Below are 14,436 nucleotides of genomic sequence, written 5' to 3'. Positions count from 1 at the left end.
TGTTGTTACTTATTTTAAGGATAGTTTGCAAGAGATTTTGGAGGTGGCTACTACACCTAATTTTCTTCCTCCTTACTTCAAGGGGAGAATGTGTTGCAATCGTTTCTACAGTAATTGTTCCAGGTTAAGAAGTCGTAAAAGTGATCAGAATGGTGCTCTCTCCCACATGTCGCCAACCATGAGGAAGACGTATCACCACTCAGGGGAGGTTGTCAAGTTGACAACTTTCCCCCTCGCAAACGTTTGACAGCGCGATCGCTCCCTGTACCGTGGTAATTAGGGAAAGTCGGGAACTTTTGTCAGGAAGTCTTACGACAGTGTCATTATCAATAATTATGAGCTGAATACTAATGAGTTACACCGATAAGAATTTGGATAAATCTTCATAGTACGAGTATTTGGTGGAAGCCCTTGTAAAAGTTAGTTATCAAGAAGTTCCCCCTCCCTTAAATCGGTTGGGGGTTGAGATAGTGGAGGTTCAAATCTTGTCTGTGACGTTTGCACTTTTTTATCAGCGGTCTAAGAGTACAGGCATAATAAAGGGGTCGGCCTCTCCTTCTGTGTAAAAATTTGTTTTAGTTTTAGATTTTTAAATGTTGACAATTGATGATTGCTTGATGTTTACAAAGACAATCCTTTACGATGGCTGGTCTAAAATAACAGTCATGTTACGAAATGCAACAAAAAATTTTGAATGTAACGAAAAAATGCGATTCGAATCATTGTAAAAATAAAATTTAGAGATTTGTACAGGACAGCATTCAAGCATTGAGACTGTTTACTCTGCCGACTTTTGGAAACAACTATGTTTTGTATGTACACATGTACCTTAACCAGAGGCCGAGGCAGAGAATTATCGAACTGGTAGCCACATAACGGTGGTTTATAAACACTTGACTTCAAAGGCAGTTGTCAATTTCCTCAACAGACTGCCCAACTAATTAAAAAATACCCCAACGCCCATGGTGTTAAAAACTCGCCTTAAACGGTTGGCGTCTCAAGCATTTAATAATGAGTTTTTGGCATTCGACTGGGAGACCGCCCAATAGAATGAACTAATCCGTTGTTTAAAGTGGGTGACATTGGGGAAGAACGTGATTGTTGCCTGAACTGTGTGTGTAATGTGAAATGGTATGCAAATTAAAAGTTAAGGCGATAAAAATTGACGTTAGCTATGAAATTGTGAAACAGTTGTCTTTGTAACAAATATTATTTAATTTGAAATAAAATAAAACTTAAAAAAATAGTACTGAACTTGCAAAATAAGTAATACGACGTAGGATTAGTTATGTTTCCTTGGTCGTAAAGTAAGATAAGATGCAAGTGAATAAGAAAACATTGGATGAATAAAATACAAAACTTTGTTGCCGGTTGTATGTAAATGGCGTGCAGAGACCATTTATTTCTCTTTTACATGATGGATTTGGCATGCTGCTGTTGTTTGCCTTTTCTGTGTTCAGCTACATCTTAATAGGCAATCTCACACTGAAAATGCCTGAACACTCTTGGCTTTCAATTATGGCAATTTCCTGTGTATTCCGTTCTTATTAAAGTTAAACACTTTACAATGTCTGACGTTTGGATGTGATGGATAAACAATTGTGTAGTTTATCCATCACAACTAGCCTAACATCCCAAAATAATGTGCCTAGCATCTCATTATCCTTGTTTAACTAGCCTAATTATCAATATAACCGACAGTAAACAACAATGAATAATAGGGAATAATAAATAATACGGTAATTATAAATGATATTATAATAAATAAGAATATATCAAGAAAAACATTGAAACTTGGAGAAATGGTAGAATAAAGTACAACGCATTACTCGTAGCAACTATAAGAGCAACTTGAAACAAAAATATCATAAACATCATCCGCAACTACTAAGCATGACAGAATCAACAACACAATATTCACGAGTCATCACCATAAGAAAAAGCTTTTAGTTGATTTTTTATGTGTCGTTTATCATATTTATTGATAACGAAATCATACGTTACCATGGATTGAGGCAGGTTACACGAATATTTCTTTGAATGGTGCATATAGTTTTCTATTGACAGTGTTATTTCTCATGATACCTTATTATTTGTCTTTTACTTGTCAATAAAATGTGATTTGAGTATAATATCATCACCATCGTAACTAATGAAGGTCGCTATCCTTAAGGCTAAGTTTGTGAACCCGCATTAACGTACCTCCCACCCCCTCAATTCCATAATGTTGCCCAGATACGGAGTACACGGTGGTGAGAAGTAGCATTCTGCGCCTGTTCCTACCCCCTTTCCAACTTTGATTAAAACCTATTTCACCATAATTAATGGCTGCAGAGTGGAGGGACAGGGAGAGGGGTAAAGACCTTAATGTGATTTAATTTTGTCAACTTGGTGTCGACAATGATTGATGACGAAGTGCGCAGAAGTTGGTTCACTCAAACTTGGGTCCCTTGTTAGTTTGTGGGCAACTCCTGCAGTGTACGTCGATATGCACGTTTGTGGGGGTAATTTTGTTTGATTTTTGTGCTTAGTTTTTGTACGCCTCTTTTACAACATTTTGTAATTATATTCTGTAAAAAACGTAATCTTTAAGGAGCTGAGAGCTAATTTGCATTGAATCAGCACAAATTCCGATTTGTGTTTAAATGTATAGTGAAATTTATCCTAAATATAAGCGATCGCGCTTTTTTTATGAAGGTCGAAATGGTAAAATATCGAAAGGGTTAAAAATATGAAATTATGATATATTTTCTCTGATGGGTTTTTCCTTACCATAACACATTTAAAAATAAACACCAAATATGTAAATAACAGTTATATCAACGCCAGCTAACCATACATATACTCTGAGAGGTGCGACTTTGTTTTGTTGTCTGAGAGTGATATATATATATATATATATATATATATATATATATATATATATATAATGTATGTTTTCAACTATCAGATTTAATTGTGTCAAGGTATGAAAAAAGGATTAGAGAAAAAAATCTAGTTTTTTAATCCTATTGATACCCTCCCATTTCGGCCTTACAAAAAATTAGCGTGGCTGACGAACAATTTCTTTTTTTAGATAACAAATCCTCGATCAGTTATAAGAAAACCATTGTGTTTAAACAATGCGAAATAGCCCGTAAAATAACTATACATACGCGTATAGTTTGTGGGCTGACTAAAAACGAGGGAAAGTTATGAAGGTATTTGACAAATAAGGTTGCTGATGTGTTTATTTACTTGTAGACATCTATGAATTTTAAGTATTTGTTTTACAGTAGTGAATAATGCATCAAAATTAAACTCATCCAATCTACCAAATAAAAGAGTTTCAAGTGACTTTTACACACATTTTACATGGTAATCTCTTTGCACATCTATGATTACGGAATGGGTTGAGATAAGAAGTGTTACTTTCAGGTATTAAACAAATGGTTCAACTACTCTCAACAAATGTATGTATTTAAAGGGGATCCAAATGCATAATATATTCTAAGCCAGTTTTCTTACCAGACTTTCACTCAACTTGTTCAATAATCGGATTCAAATTTGGAAGAGCAAACATGTATCTTCCCAAACCTTATCGTTTATAATAATAACACGATTCTTTGTTTGAAGTTTGTTTCAGCGATAGAAGGACTGTGAAGGAAACAGGATTTCTGGATATTTTCCTTCATTCAGTGATACAAAAAATCAGTTACACTACGTTCCGAGAGTTGCTCTTCAGGTAAATAACTAACCTAAACGCTAATTAAAATGTGTAAAACATAATTATGCGTTAGGTTAGTTATGTACCTGAAGAAGAGATCTGATAGCAGATCTCGAAACGTAGTCTTTCTGATTTTTGTTGTATCACTGAACGATGGCAAATGTCCGGGAAAATAATGTTTCCTTCAATAACAGGATAACCTGTTATTCTGACTCTCGTGACCTAACACGTCGATGTATTGTTCCTAGTTTTATTGGTGTCGAGTGGTAGAAGCTTATTAGGATACCACAAACCTTTTTGATAATAGTTATGTACATAAAGCACCGTCTGAAATTGTATTTATGTATATTGAATGCCTCCAGAACAAGTATGCAAAAAGCACTAATCACATTGAATGTGAAAGACACAGAAAGGTTGTTCTATTCTCATTTCTACAGTATTTAAATCCCTTCACCAACACGCCATATGACAAAAATGAACGAACGGGTTTACCAAAATACCCGCACTAAAATAATCCCTCCCCGGGGTAGAGTACAACCACATGTTCAAGTAGTCTGTAGCTGTGAAGGAAGCTGTCGAGGTAGGCCTAACCGTCCATGTCCATGTGTTGGGGAACACTCAACATAATTACTATATCTTGCATCTGTTATGTTAAAAATGTATTTGTTCGTCTTGCTGAGAACAAAATTTTCTTTTTCACTGCTTCGCATTCCAATGTTCTAACACGCAAATAATGATATCTAAACTAAAAGGCTGGCCGCTAACTTAATTATATATTTATTGAAGCGATTTTAATAGTCTCAAGTCGTGAAGTTTAATTATTGTTCTTTCCATTACAACACCCTGAGATTATTTTATTCAATCAGGTGCTGTAATCGTTTCGGGTAAAAGAGCCGTAAAGTGCACCGGAAGTGATGTAAAAATCTATAATTTAAATAGCTAATTTTATTCGTATTATATATATATATATATATATATATATATATATATATATATATATATATATATATTATATATTTGCATACAGTTTAAGGAGTAAATATTTGAGTATTTGCAGAGTATTGGACAGTCCTATAACGAATTTAGAAACTGTCTTGTGTAACAATTTTGTGTGTGTCAATTCCATAAACAATTTCGTCTGAAAAGCTCCAAAATGAATATGGAAGACCAAGAAATACACAACATTAACATTAATCAAAAAGACACGAATTTTGTATTTGGAAACTGTAAGTTTTGTAAGTCATCGATACGGAATAAAAAAATATAATAGTGATGAACAGAATTAGCTTATGACATCATTGTATAAAATTAGTTATGCAATGTTGAGATGAAGTATAATGAAGTATTGTTATTTCATTAATTTATTCTTTTAAGACTTTACTTCAGCCTGATCATCTGCCTACTATTATTATCCACCTTCTTCCGTGTTTAGTATGATTTTTTATCTTACTTATTTTTATTAATCAAAATATTAGTATAGTCGAACACGAGTTGATGACACGCACCTTTTAGTAGGCCGCGGGGAGCCATTCATTAGGAGAGTACAACTTTTAATAAGGGTTGAGGTAGATAATTATGTGGTTAAACTGACAGTGGTGGTTGTGGGTAGTCACGGGGGGCTCGTGCTTACTACTACCTGAGATAACAACACGGGCCTAATACACCACCCTGGGGTATACCCAACACCCCAGGTGTCACGTACGTTCAGACGTGCACGTGAACTGTGCGCATTCATTGTCCACATGATAATCGGCAATTAATAAATCATTCACTGTGCACCTAAAACGTCATGAATTAAGTTTTATGCACTTGAATCTTTTCACACAAAAAAGCTGGAAACATTAAACACAAGTATAACTATCCCTTACCTTCTTTGGAATGCCTGATCATTTATTTTGGAGTTAAACACAAAAATGTAAACCTTAAAGCTAAATTTTGATTTTTTATAATCATAATCTCTTTTACATATATAATTACGGAATGGGTTGAAATAACTTATGGTTACTTTTAGGTTTTAAACAAATCGTTCAACTACTCTCAACACATTTATGTATTAAAGGGGATCCAAATGCATAATATATTCTAAGCTTCCACTTCCACTCAACTTGTTCAATAATCGGATTCAAAGTTGGAAGAGCAAACATATATCTTCCCAAACCTTATCGTTTATAATACTAACAGGATTGTTTGTTTGAAGTTTTGATTCGGCGACAGAAGGATTGTGAAAAAACAGAATTGTTCGGATATTTTCCTTTATTCAGTGATACAAAAAATCAGTTACACTGCGTTTTCGAGATCTGCTCTTCAGGTAAATAACTAACCTAAACGCTTATTAAAATGTGTAAAACTTAATTATGCGTTAGGTTAGTTATGTACCTGAAGAAGAGATCTGGTAGCAGATCTCGAAACGTAGTCTTTCTGATTTTTATTGTATCACTAAACGATGCTAAATGTACGGGAAAAGTTTTCTTCATTAACAGGATAACTTGTCACGATGACTTTCGTAACCTTAAACGTTTATGTATTGTTTTAAGGTTTATGGTGTTACAGTTTGTAAAAGATAATGGGTTACAGTTTGTAAAGCATTACATAAATATTATATATTAAACAAAAACAACTGTTCTACAAATTTAAAAATTATTGTTATTAAAAATAATTCTATTTATAATTTTATAGACATTTTCTAATAAACGAGAATTTTCAAAAGAAATAAAATGATTAAAAAGACGTTTTTACAGGAAGAAAGTTAAAAAAAGTTTTGCTGTCGATCACTCTAGTATTTGCGTCAATTCCAAAAATATATACACTGTAACCATATTTTCTGTTATGTCGGTCTGGTGATGTTTTCATTGAAAACAAAAGACCTCACAAAATTAAAATTTAATTATTTTTGAAGTGTTTGTTTTTTTAATTAATAATTAAAATAGAATAAAAAAAGACTCTAAAATGTATAGCGGTGTTTGTAGCCTACTTTACAAAGTAAACTTTTGCTGTGTTCCCAAACGTAAGTGTGTTTACGTAGTGGTGTGCTGGATTGGTGTACAAGTGTATTTGATGAAAGCCGCAGTAAATAATTCAGTGTCGAAGAGAAAGCAGATGAAACTTTGCGCCCCTTAGCAGCTTATAAAGTTGCAAGCCTTGTATGGGACCGGGGACGGTAAAGTTCCCTTCCCATCCAGTCTGGTCTGGCAGATGTTTAAAGGGATCAATATGTCAACTAATAATTACCGCCCGATAGCACACAGCCTACTCAGCGTCTTGTCCCGACCCTGAGTGCAGTGTCTGTACACCGTGTATCCTGAATCCACTTTACTGAGTCAGGGTACACAGTAGACAGTATATTGTCGAACACCTTTAGTTTTATGATTATTAATTTCATCGTTTCTTTGAAAATCTGTTTATCTATTTATTTACTGAATGCTTATTTTTGGTAACTTTTTGGTTCATAACTAATGTTTGTTTGTTGTTTTTATTATTATCACATATTGAATTATAATTTTTTTCTGTTTTCCAAATGTAAAATTAAACCATAAATAAACTTTAAAGGTGTTTAATAAATTTGTAAATTGTGTATTCACATTTTTATTATTGCCGTCATATGAGAATATTGTTTGACTTAAAGGGTAAATATAATATATATTCAGATACAAATATCTGTGAAATTTGGTACTTATTTATTGTTGTATTTTAAAAGTGAGGACATTTGTTTTTGATTATTTGTAAAAGAAGTATCTGAAGTGCATTGTATTACAACATAAAAATGTGAGTCTTTAAAGTATTCTGCTTATTGCTTATTTTAAAACGGACTGTATAATTTATTTATTACGTATGGTATAATTAACTAATCAGTAATTTAAATTTGGCATGCATTATGTCCGTATAGTCATTGCACGAAAGTCATGCAAAATACATAGCAATAGAGATTACAGCAATAAATAAACTAAACCAAATAGTGGACACTGAAATAGAGTGATAGAGACAAATCTATTATCTATAACTAACAGTCAATAATAGTAAAAAGGCATGCCATGTGGCTGAGAATTAATTATACCATGCGGTAAACAATGAAAGCAAGTAACATATGTGTAAACAATTAATGATAAACACTGTAATGCATATAGCATACTGGAAAGAGCTTGAGTAGAAAATCGCACTATCGTATGGAATTTATGAAGGGGTGAGACACGTTCGCCAAATGAATCGTAGAATATATTGCAATGGAAAAAAATACATTAAGACGACTTCCCTATATCTTAAAAAAGTATGTAAAATAAAGGAAGGCGATGGGCTGGATAGAAAATATTAAGAGACTACAATGCAGGAAATGGATTGCATCTAACGTTAGACTTCTCTCCTTACCATATATATATACACACATAAAGTATACATACTATATATGGAATAAAAAATGAAACATCAGGAATCTTTTTAGATCGATTCACATTAAAAATTGTCATTTTACTAAACGATCTTGATGTTAGTAAAGTAAAACATAAAAATAATAGACGACAACTGATTATAATCCAAAAATTCACATGGCTGCCCTCCGCTTAAGGGAAGGGTATCTCTGTAATGCGTTAGATTCACTTGACTCACACTTCAGATCTTTGATGGTCGCTCAAGTTAACTGCTTAATAGCAAAGTTTAAGAGGATCCAGAGCCTGTGGGCTTAGTGACCCTTCTCGATACACAAAAGCCCTTGATGCATTTTAAAGTGTTTACAATAGTAATTAGCTAAGAGGTCGTCAACAAAACAGGAGAAAGTATTTCAATAAGCATAATTTTAGTGTATGTTAGTTTTACAAATTTTATTTTAATTGTATTTTGTTCAACAAGGTAGAGTCTAAAAATAGTCCAAACAACTTTACTATTATGTTGGTAACTTAACATTAACCAATTTTATACCACTAAGTTCAGATTAATTCACCCTGATTTATTTCCACATTTGGACTATCTTCACCTCTTTGTCTGTAATTTAAAATGAAATTTACAACAACAAAAAACCCGGAATTAGACTTAATAGACATCACTAATATTTCCATTCATACAGTGATACTTGGGTCACGTACACTCTCATCCATATACGCATTTCTCGTTAGTAGAGATGCTTGGCTCATGTACACTCTCATCCATATACGCATTTCTCGTGAGTAGTGATGCTTGGCTCACGTATTGACTCATCCATATACGCATTTCTCGTGAGTAGAGATGCTTGGCTCACGTATAGACTCATCCATATACGCATTTCTCGTGAGTAGTGATGCTTGGCTCACGTATAGACTCATCCATATACACATTTCTCGTGAGTAGAGATGCTTGGCTCACGCACACTCTCATCCATATACGCATTTCTCGTGAGTAGTGATGCTTGGCTCACGTATAGACTCATCCATATACGCATTTCTCGTGAGTAGAGATGCTTGGCTCACGCACACTCTCATCCGTATACGCATTTCTCGTGAGTAGTGATGCTTGGCTCACGTATAGACTCATCCATATACGCATTTCTCGTGAGTAGTGATGCTTGGCTCACGTATAGACTCATCCATATACACATTTCTCGTGAGTAGAGATGCTTGGCTCACGCACACTCTCATCCGTATACGCATTTCTCGTGAGTAGTGATGCTTGGGTCACGTATAGTTTTCATCCTTAAAACACATTTCTCGTGAGTAGAGATTCTTGGCTTACGTACACTCTCATTCGTATACGCATTTCTCGTGAGTAGTGATGCTTGGGTCATATTCGTTACATTAATCTAGGTCAAAATCTATGGATCAAAAGAAAACGGTTTTGTTCTATAAAACAACCTTTTTTAAATCACTTTTTGTGTGTAAGAAACGTCCATTAGAGACTCCTTAGTACATTCTTAATTCGCCAATGTCAAAACCTATGTAACCTTTCTTTTATCTTCCCACCTGAAAAAGAGTATTTGGGAGATCCCCATTTTAAAACAAGATTTTTAAAGCATTGTATTACAACGAAATTAAATTTCACTAATATTTTTAGTCAAATTTTGTCGTATACCCAAACATTTTTATTCAGCCTACAACGCAAGTATCAGCTATTTTAAGCTGATAATTTCTCATTTCCTTGACAAACTATCATCTTTTGGGATATTTTAACAGTATTAAACTATCACACAAGTTTTAACATTCTGATAAATGCTAGATATTATACCCCACACAAAACAATTTTAAAATCGATATAGTTAAACAATATTAGGACAAGAAAAACTCCCATGAAAATTTAGAAGGGAACTGAAGAATTAAACACTACCCAGTGTCCAGAATTCGAAGCCGGAGTTACTTACTTGATTGTCGCATAACTTTAAAAGGTTGAACAAACAAGACAATAACAATTCGTCGAACACATATAAACTTTGACCTTCTTACAAACAGTAAATATTAATGTGTCCAACCACCAACTCATGTTATTGATATTAAGTTTTTGATAATTTAAAGATTTCCTCTGGTGGTTCGTGTCTCACTATATACTGTGTTTGAAGAGACTTATAGCCGAAGAACAAGGCACAGAGATAAACAGGCATCTGTTAGAAAACTGTTTGTGACCCTCGATGGTATGGATCAAATTGATGGTTCGAACATCATTAAATTTACCTTTAGCCCATAGCATATGCCCCGCTTCAAATATATGACACCACGCTGAGCCTCGGGCACATAAGCCGAGAAGCCGGATATATCTAAGGTCACTAAGGTCACCTTGTAAATCGTGCACCCCAGCTCGCGCTTGCTGAGTTGGAAGGGGTACAGTGTTGTCAGTCAGTTGACGTATCGACCTGTCAGTGATTGTCAGTGTAAGGGCTTGTAATTGCCGTTGTCATGGTGATTGGCTCATCATGGGAGACTGACTGAATCAGACCCGTCACTTCTGTTGCTCCGTTCATTCTACGTTTATTATTAATCCTTTTACGTCATTCGGCCTTTTCGGAATTTTCCCTTCAATTCAACATTTCTGTTCTTAATTAAAGGATTTTAAAGCGTGGTACGAGGACTGATTTCCCATCCTACTCGAAATTGATTATTCTTGTTGAATCAGTCAAATCGTAATTACTTTTGTTTATAATTTTTATTTAGACCTCAAATGAGAGTGGAAAGGGACCAGGTCGTACGGTTTAATACAGTGGAAAATGTACGCCAACTCGGAAAATGTAAGTGAAAGGTTCTTCCCACGGGATGTGTTTGGGAACTCTGTTGTCTCTCTAATTGGCATATGCCTCTGCTACTACACGGAAAGGTCTATATCAATATTAGCTAATTAAAACTAACTACCCACGTAAGAAACAGACCTACATAACTTACCTACTGCACAATTTTATAGTTTAGTCTTAAATATAAAAATTAAATTAATACAGTGGTATACACCCTTTGCTGCGGTTGCACTGGCATGAGTAGATTGTGTGTTTCTAATATTCATTATATACATATATATGTTATTATTTGTTGTGTGAGTATGTGTTTATAAATAGATTTATATACCTTTTTATAATTATACCTTTGTTTAGTTTATATTCTACAATATAGTAGTACATTTTGCTGTTCATATTGAAAATGTTTACAGTAACATATTTAGTTTTATTATTATTTAAAAATAAAAATATTTTGTTCTAGCTTACATATGAGGTTAAATTTAAGAAAGAGCCACGAGGCACTAATGTCGCCTCAAGTAAAGAAATATTTCATTTCATTACATTAACATTTCATTGTCTATTGTTCATGGCACATGAAAATCAAAATAATCTACATGCCTAAAAAACTTCCCTATTCAACAAAGCAACTTTTTATGTTCGTAGTTTAGTCACAGATGTAGGGGTGAAATTAATAGCTTGATCTATATTAATATCTCATTCCCTCAAATGTTCATGGCATCTGAAAATCAAAATGATCCACCAGCCTCAGAAACTTCTATATAATACATGTCAATTAGAAATTGTTGTATTTGAGCAGCAAATCTAGGAATTTTATTTATACAGTGAATGGAATTTTAAATTATTGACTTGTCTAAGTAATTGCACTACGTAGCTACTTCACATTTTAATAATTTAGTCGTAAATTTAGTAACGCAGTAAATCTAGTGCTCAACATTAACACCTCACTGTTTTAGTCTGTGTGGCATTTGAAAATGAAAATGATCTATCAGCCCAAGAACCTGTGTCACATAACCGAATCTTTAAAATGTTGAAAATTCGAATGCAAATTTATGAATCAAATTAATCCCATTATGTACATTGATATATCATTGACACAGATGATGGTGCCATTTAAAAAGAATTCCACCTTCTTTTACGTGAAAACATTTACGATTCATAAAATGGTGAAATTGGCGATCTAAGAGAACTACTGAAGCAAAAACATGTCGTACATAATCGAATCTTTTAAATTTTGAAAGTTCAAATGCGAATTTATGAATGAAATTAATCCCATTATGTACATTAAAATATCATTGACACAGATGATAACTCCATTTGAAAAAATTTTCACCTGCTATTACGTAAAACAATTTGCGATTCAGGAAATGGTGAAATTGACGACCTAAGCGAACTCCTGAAGCAGTCAGGATGTCCAATGTATTTAGCAATTCCAGCTGTTTAACACTTTCCACTACTTATATTATTATACGTTGTTGTAAGAGGCAATACAGTATTGCTGAGTCCAGTACGTTTTACAATCGCGAGTCAAGAGCCAACACTACATCCGCTCGCAACAATGGGCCTTGTTACACGCTACGCTGTTCCGTATATAATGAGAGGCCCAAAGCAACGCCGCGCCGCTCAACACTCCCGCTCTCCTGTTTCCCACTTTTATAATGATAAAATATTTATTTCCACAGAGTTGTTTCATTTAAGTTAGTTTCGTATCTTTGACAGCATCGACATCGTAAATAGTTTATTAAACTTTCTGAAATAAAAATTTCTTCAGATAAAAATTTAATTTAATACTTTTTGTAAAAATTATTAAAAATCGGTTAAAATATAAATTTAAGAAATGTTATTACTGCATATTATCTTTAGAGTAATAACATGTTAATAACATGTTCCTAAACACTGTCGCACACATCCTAAATGAATAGCGGGTCGGTGCACAATACCTTGTCTTTACAGCACCTAATTCTCACTAGTCTCACAGCACCTAAATTCACCATTTTTGTACTGTAGGTGGTATGGGATTAGGTGCTATTTATAAAGTTAGCTACTGTAAAGCCGAACCCTTTCTATAGTTGGTTCCTAATAACACATCAGTTATTGTATTTGAACATATTATTCGTTATTCTTACTTATCGAAGTAAAGAGTTTGGAAAAATGATAGGATTGGTAATAAGAAGATAGTTGTTTTAAGAAGTGCGTTATAATATTTTAATTTTTTTCTTCAGTGAATAAGTGGCTCTAGTTTATTTCTTGTTTTATATTTTGGGTTATTTTATGTACCTGATAAAGAGAATGGGTGCATAAATCGATACATTTTATTTTTAATGTGTTAAGCCTGTCAATGGATCAAAATAAATATTTTAAGAACACTTTAAAAACCAATAACACTCATTAACTTATTATAAATTTATATATTACACATTTTAACGTTTCGTATTAACGTTGGTTGCATCATATTGTGTATGGAAGGCCTTAATTAATAGGTCTGGGCTGAATACGACGGTTATCGTGTTTGCAAGCCAGCGATTTATTATGTAAGCCTTTACCGACTGATTCACTCCATTAAGTATTATTAACACTTTTTTATATAATGTGAATTTTTTGTAAGTGGATGTTTGGTTCAAGGCATTAGGAAAATTGTAATTTTCCTGTTTATTATGTAACACAGAAATAGTCAGGATATTTAACATTTTGTGGGATAAAGGTATTGACACTTATTCGTTTACAGTCAATAAAAAAAGAACGTAATAACAATTTAGAATTTATTTGTATTGTAATGTGTTCACTAAATTTCAAAACTCCGTTTTCAAATCACAAAGGAATGACTGTGTGCCAAATTATCGTGTTAAAGTTAAAACGAAACAGCGGCACGTTGCCGCCCCTAGGCGTAATTAATCCTCATTAAACGGATAATGAAGGCGAACGCGGGCGGATGAGCGGGGTGACAGTGCAGAATCCGTTGACGGAACGGCTGCCCCGGGGGAGCCATGAAGACGATATAGCACCGGTAATAACACAGCGGCGAGGGGTGACCTTGTGGAACGCCGGTCTTTGGGGAACGTCGGGTGAAATCGTAAAGGCGAGATAGTGCCAGTTATCTCTTCTACACAGCTGATCATGCTAAACCCTGATTTCATGCATTAATCATTTTAAAAGGTAAACAAATAAACGAACTAAATTTTGACATGGTAAATTAATGTAATTATAAAGTGCAGGTGAATATGTGATCTAATCAAAATATTTTGTTTCTAACAAAAAAAAATTAATTTCTTTAAAACCTGCTTTTTATTACTGTGCAACTCGATCGATGTATTGTTCATATTCTTAAGGAATATATTTGAAAACAATGAAAACGTATTATTTTTAACATTGAGTTTCCATCCGTTTTCAATGATTAAATTCATAATAAAATCCATATTTAAATCAAATAATTAGTAATTTTTGCCAGTTTGATGTTCCTGTACATAAGAGTATTTCCTCTTAAACTCACAGGCTGCAATGGTTCTAACAATCCAAATTATTTTTATTCAGTTATAACAAACACTTTTATTCAGTTATGTGGGTC

This window comes from Homalodisca vitripennis, chromosome 8 (assembly GCF_021130785.1).
Source record: "Homalodisca vitripennis isolate AUS2020 chromosome 8, UT_GWSS_2.1, whole genome shotgun sequence".
Classification (NCBI taxonomy): domain Eukaryota; kingdom Metazoa; phylum Arthropoda; class Insecta; order Hemiptera; family Cicadellidae; genus Homalodisca; species Homalodisca vitripennis.
This window is presented reverse-complemented; position numbering follows the sequence as displayed.